Below are 6,723 nucleotides of genomic sequence, written 5' to 3'. Positions count from 1 at the left end.
TTTTGCGCATTATTCTCTATTTTAATTTGTATACCTATTTTCTCTTTCTTTATTGGTCCAACCTTTGTTAATTCAGATGACATTTACTATGAGGGTTTGGATGGGTTGTGCCTAATTCTCTTTTCATTAACTTTTCATATCATTTTTCTCTAAAAAAAATTATAATGTGTACTTATTATATATTTTAGTCTTAGATACATTATGTTTCATTTAAGTTGTTGTTGGCTTTGCCGGAACAAGTTATCAGTAAACATTTATTTCTCTTTCTTCTTATGTTGAATTTAAATTGTTTTATTGTATTGGACAGTTCTACCAGAGATATATTTATAATACATTATCTGGTTCTACAGATCATTTCATAACCGAAAGGCACTTGAAGGTCATCTAAACTGAAAGATGTATGCTTCTGATGTGTCAGTATCGTTTAATTTTCGTTCGGAAATTATAACCAAACACATGTAATGCATTTAAAAAATATCATTTTCAAACAACGCTGTGAAAAAAAAAATAATTGTGTTTACAATATGTATTTTTTCAGTAATTAAATTTCAAATTTTAATACCATTAATCCGGTCTTCGCCAATAGTCAAAATGTTGAGAAAATTGTTTAACCAAAATGATTATTATTCATCAATTACTGTTTTACATTCATATAAACCAAAAAAACTACTTAAACTATGTTTCGAGTGCAAAGTGAGTGCGACCATGAGAAAAAAGAAGAAGAAATGAATTGAAGAACCTAAAGAATGTCATTGCGTTATACAATATTACGCCAACTTGTATATAGTAAATAAGTTATCAGTCTATTGAAGTTAATGGTAAGGGTTCGAAATCTTGAGACACACATGTATTTTAGAAAGTTTTTTTAAAGATAAATCGTCGTATCATCCCCTTTTTATTCCCTCCATACCGATTTGTTTTCCCAGAGAACACGTTTTCAATGTGTATATTTGTATAATTATATCGACCCATAATCAGCTTAACGACAGGTAAAGTTCAGGATATGTTCTCAAACAAATAATAAGGGTGTCACTGATTTTATCACAGATTCCTAAAAAGCTCAATTTAAAACAAATTAGACGTCATAATTATTTGGACTAGTGCAGCAGTTACCTACAATGTATATATCACTCTGTCTATATGAACACAAATATACTTTGTTTAACATTGGGATTTCTGTGCCTTTTTTAGCTGACTATGCAGTGTGAGCTTAGTTAATTGTTTATGGCTGTATGGTGACCTATAGTCCACAAAGACCACAAAGGAAAAACTTGGATTGAGTATTTGGGAAATAACTAAAAGGGGGTTTAAAACTTTGTTTTGGGGAGAAGGAGGGTGGTAGGAACACAAATGTACTTTGTTTTACATTGTCATTTCGGTGCCTTTTTTTAGCTGACTATGCAGTATGGGCTTTACTCATTGTTGAAGGCTATATGGTGACCTTTATTCCAGAAAGACTACAAACCACAGAGGGAACGCTTATATTGAGTTTGGACAATAACTAAAAGGTGGTTTTAAAAATTGGGGGAGGGGGTGTAGCCGGTCACCAATATTGTTTTGTCTCCATTTATACATTGATTATTTCTGATTTATTCATGGAATTATTTCGATTCTAATAGGACAAATACGATCATTAAATAACTGAAGCGATGATGGGTATACCGTGTGTGTGGCTGTTCTATTTTACCCACTGTTCGATAAATGTAAAACGAATTTAATAAACCTGCATAAAGGATTTCTTAACTAACCGCTAGAAAAAAAATGTGATTGCTTTTGTACGTTACTTCTCAGTAAACCCAACATTTGCAATTTTAAATTTACATTTTTTATCGTAAGCTACCGTCAAATTCACTGTTGACATGTTGTAACCAAGGAGCCGCCATGTTGACTTGCTGAAATCAGTAAATGTGCGAATAATGCAATAGAACAGAAACAAGCAACACCTACATCAATAATTTATTTTAATGCAATTGTATCCTAGTTTAGGAGGTAAACGCAATAGAAAAACCTTCAGCTTTGACGTTTTCATACGTATGACGTCATGTTTTGAAATGACGTTAATGCGCCAAAATTATTACTGGAATTTCGCGGAATTTTAATCTATTTTGTTTTTGTCCATTTTTCCGTTCTCTAATGTGTAAATTCTTTTTGTTATGCGTCAGAATCAGAATAAATGTTCTGTCGGGTTTTATTCAATGGTAATTGTTAACACAGCGAAATTCACAACCGTTTACACATAGGTTACGATACATGTGGATTTACGTGGGAGGCATATTTAAACAGCCATTTGTGTACATCTTGGAGTCTGCGCCAAGTATAGATATATCGAGAATTTTATCACGGTGTTGTTTGCAAAGCGAAAGAAGCACGTCATATTAGAATTCTGATTTATTCATGTAAACATGGTAAAAGCAAAAAAATGCTGATATGACAGGAGATACACACCAAACATGATGTGTAAATTATTATATGAATAATTGTGCAATAGCAGGAAATCTGTAATTGCACAGTACTGTGCAATAGCCATTAATCTTCAATTGCACAGTATTGCGCAATAGCAAGAAATCTTCAATTGCACAGTACTGCACAATAGCAAGACATCTTCAATTACACAGTACTGTGCAATAGCAAGAAATCATCAATAGCACAGTATTTGGCAGTAGCATAATATTACACAATATCACAGTTTTATGCAGTAGCACAGTATTGCACTATATCACAGTCTTCAATTGAAAATTGAAACAAATATTCCAACTTATTTCAAATTTTTAAGATCTTTATCCACATACTTTTTGTGTCAGAAACCTACATTATGCCAAAAATTTTATCACAATTCTGATTCAGACAGTATCAAAACCTACACCAACTGTTCAGGGTTCTACTTCTGCAGTCGTATCAGGCTACGTTCGGCGAATGATTTTATTTCCACATGAGTTATACAGGCTCATTGGAGCATTTCTTTCTCTGTTTTTCTTACTATGCATGATATTATATATATAAAAATGTTGTATGCTTGCCAAATAGACCACTATTCTCAAGGGATCAAATTTAAATGACACAAAAACCGGTCAGGAACACTACCTTAAATATAGATATGCATGAATTAGCATAATTATGTCCTCGCACATGTAATTGTTTATTTACGTGTGACGCAATTTATTTTTTATTTTACCTAGGGTTTTGATCAATATACTTAAAGGGTAACAATGTATGATGGACTACTACGTATTTACAATCAACGGAGAACATGTGTTATATACTGAAATACAACACATTTTTTCAGGCATTGTGGGATAAACAATTTCGCTTATTTTTTTCATTTTTTGTACCCACATTTATAGTTCATAAACATATATTATAGGTATAAAGTATTCTGACCATGCTAAGATTAACGAAGAATTGATTATATGCGAAGAAACGAGTGTTTGAATTACCCGATATATATCCAGTAATATGATTGATGATGACACAGAGATTTCAGGTTTTTCGTCCACAAGACAGCAATGAAACAACAGTGAAAAACACAATTACCCATAAGATAAACTGACAAGTGTAAAAGCTAGCCGTCGATAAAACTCGGTGCAAATAATCATGAGGGTAGCAACTTTTATACAGATACTTGTAGTTAAAATAAATAAGGGATCTTTGAATTTTGTGTTCGGAAAAAAAGGAGACTAAGAGTGTGTCCACTGTCTGTTGGAGGTACTAAAATTTCACAATTTTGATTTTATGATATTGTAACTTCTTTTATGAATATAACGTAATTTAAATCGATCAAAATTATGTATTAATTAATTTTTCTTCAAAAAACAACAACGAACAATCATCAATCGGGGTCATATCGCCGATAGTTTTCACATTGACAATCATACAACATCTCCATATTTTTGTATACTAACATCTTTCAGAAAAATAGGTTTTCCATTTTGATATATTTATTATAGAATCTGACTAAGTAATATTTCATATTTAGAAATTGACAGCTATAGAACACGCGTTAAGCCTATATCATCTATCATCTTTTATCAAATGGAGATATTGGATTTGTTTTATAATTTTAACGAATTGGGACATTTGCCAACTTTAATAAAATCATTTAAGAAGTTGTTTATGTGTGACAAGGACGTGAACTTTGATATGTTTCGTGAAAATTGCAGCGTTGGATCTAAACCTATTATATTTCTTTTGTTTATTGGATATTTTTTCTTCTTCTTTTGTATATAAATTATGCTGTTGTTTTTTTGTGGTTTTTTTTGTGTGTTCACGGCTGGTAATCTACACACGCAGAACATTTGGTTCTGCAATGAAAACCGTGAGGGGATTTTCCGGTTGTGATTGAGTGGAGTAATTGTCACCGCTTCAAACGGAATGTACATTTCTAAATCTCAATTTTCTTATTCAACTGATCAAAATATTGAAAATCAGAGAATGCTATGCTGTGGTGAATACTTTAACGAAGAGATACATGTATCATTTACTGTTGTACGTAGAGTTGAACTCCTACAAAATCAGTTGCCCCACGAGAAATTGCCGAAAAAAGTGACATTTCAATTTTGAAATGGTTCTATTTACGGACCTACAAGTTCAAATTTAGTTTTTTTTAGGGCAATGGGTATGAATGTTGTTTTTGGCGGCATGAACGCTGTCCGGTGTTGATAGACGTCTTAATATTTCCAAAAACTACATTTTTTCATTATGTCATGCGTGAGGGGATCGGTTCTGATTGAGGACATCGTTAATGCGTATTGAAATGTCACTTTTTTAGGCAATTTCTCGTGGGGCAACTGATTTTGTAAGAGTTCAACTCTACGTACAACAGTGAATGATACATGTATCTCTTCGTTTGGATAATAGCTCTTCACCTTTTATATAAGCTTTGGATTTCAGATATTTTGGCCACGAGCATCACTGAAGAGACATGTATTGTCGAAATGCGCATCTGGTGCAAGAAAATTGATACCGTTAATTTTATTAAGTATTCACCACAGCATAGCATTCTCTGATTTTCAATATTTTGATCAGTTGAATAAGAAAATTGAGATTTATAAATGTACATACCTTTTGAAGCGGTGACAATTACTCCACTCAAGCACAACCGGAAAATCCTCTCACGGTTTTCATTGCAGAACCAAATGTTCTGCGTGTGTAGATTACCAGCCGTGGTGTTTGTCCCTTTATAGCGTAGTTTTCAGCGTTGAACTTATGACAAAGTGTCTTTACAAAATTTAGAATTTTTGAAATACTAAGGCTTTTCTACCTTAGGAATAGATTACCTTAGCTGTATTTGGCAAAACCTTTAGGAATTTTGGTCATTAATGCTTTTCAACTTCGTACTTTATTTGACCTTTTTAACTTTTTGGATTCGAGCGTCACTGATGAGTCTTTTGTAGACGAAACGCGCGTCTGGCGTATATACAAAATTTAGTCCTGGTATCTATGATGAGTTTATTTACAATCACTGGGTCGATGCCACTGCTGGTGGAGATTTATTTCCCCGAGGGAATCACCAGCCCAGTAGTCAGCACTTGTGTGCTGACAAGAATTAACATTGATATGGTTATATTTGGAAATTACTGTTTACAAATTTTTGAATTTTTGAAATACTAAGGCTTTTCTATCTCAGCCGTAGATTACCTCAGCTGTATATGGCAATATCTTTTGGAATTTTGGTCATTAATGCTCTTCAACTTTGTACTTTATTTTGCCTTTTTAACTTTTTGGATTCGAGCGTCACTGATGAGTCTTTTTTAGACGAAACGCGCGTCTGGAGTATATACAAAATTTAGTCCTGGTATCTATGATGAGTTTATTTTGGATGGAAAGATGTCTCATTTGGCACTCAAACCTCATCTTCTAATTTCAATATACACATCACGTTTTACAAAATCTCAATAGGTAGTTTGGCACCCAGTATGATACAGAGGATATAAATGATTGGAGATCTTGCACATAAGTCAATAGGACAGCAGCCGAACGATAAAAATACCTCTGTCAGGTATATTTTGGGATAAGGTTAGCAACAGACGGGTTTTATCGATGGACAAAATTTACAAAATATGTTAAGCTACATGTAGTTACCGTCCACGCTTTTGAAACACTTTTTTATTAGCATTTTGAATATTATGGTGTTCTTACTTTTAGTTCAGGTCCTGATAAAAAGTTTCAGTGCAAGTTGTTCGTGTTTTTCGAAGCAGAGTTTTTTTTAAATGACATTATACATGTTTTAGAGAGCTCGAAAAATTTCCTACTGGACAGTGGTCACTTCATTGGAAATATCAATGTTTCAGGCCTGAAAACTATTGCCCACTTCAGGTACAATGCATCGTGAAGCCGGTAAACCGTATTCATTTTAATCTGATCATGCAAATTGAAGATTATGTTATATAATTTACAATAAACATATTCGCAGAACAAAAACATTTTTTTATGAGAGTCCCAGACACTATTATACCTTTGACATTATAGGTCGGGAAAAAACCCTCTATATAGTATGTATACCTGTAAAAGGAATAAAATTATCCCTGTAGAGGTATATATTTGTTTATACTGGATTTAAAGCAGGAAAATGGCAAATTAGCATTTCTTACGCTTGTTAACTAAGCATTTGATATATAAATTATTACCTTTTACTAAAAATTGGGATGCTCAGTTTTCTGAACATGCAATCTCTTGTATACCCAGCTGCTGAACACCTGATAGTACACACGACATAACATAGAAAAC

This window comes from Mytilus edulis, chromosome 5 (assembly GCF_963676685.1).
Source record: "Mytilus edulis chromosome 5, xbMytEdul2.2, whole genome shotgun sequence".
NCBI lineage: Eukaryota > Metazoa > Mollusca > Bivalvia > Mytilida > Mytilidae > Mytilus > Mytilus edulis.
Note: the sequence above shows the minus strand (reverse complement) of the source record.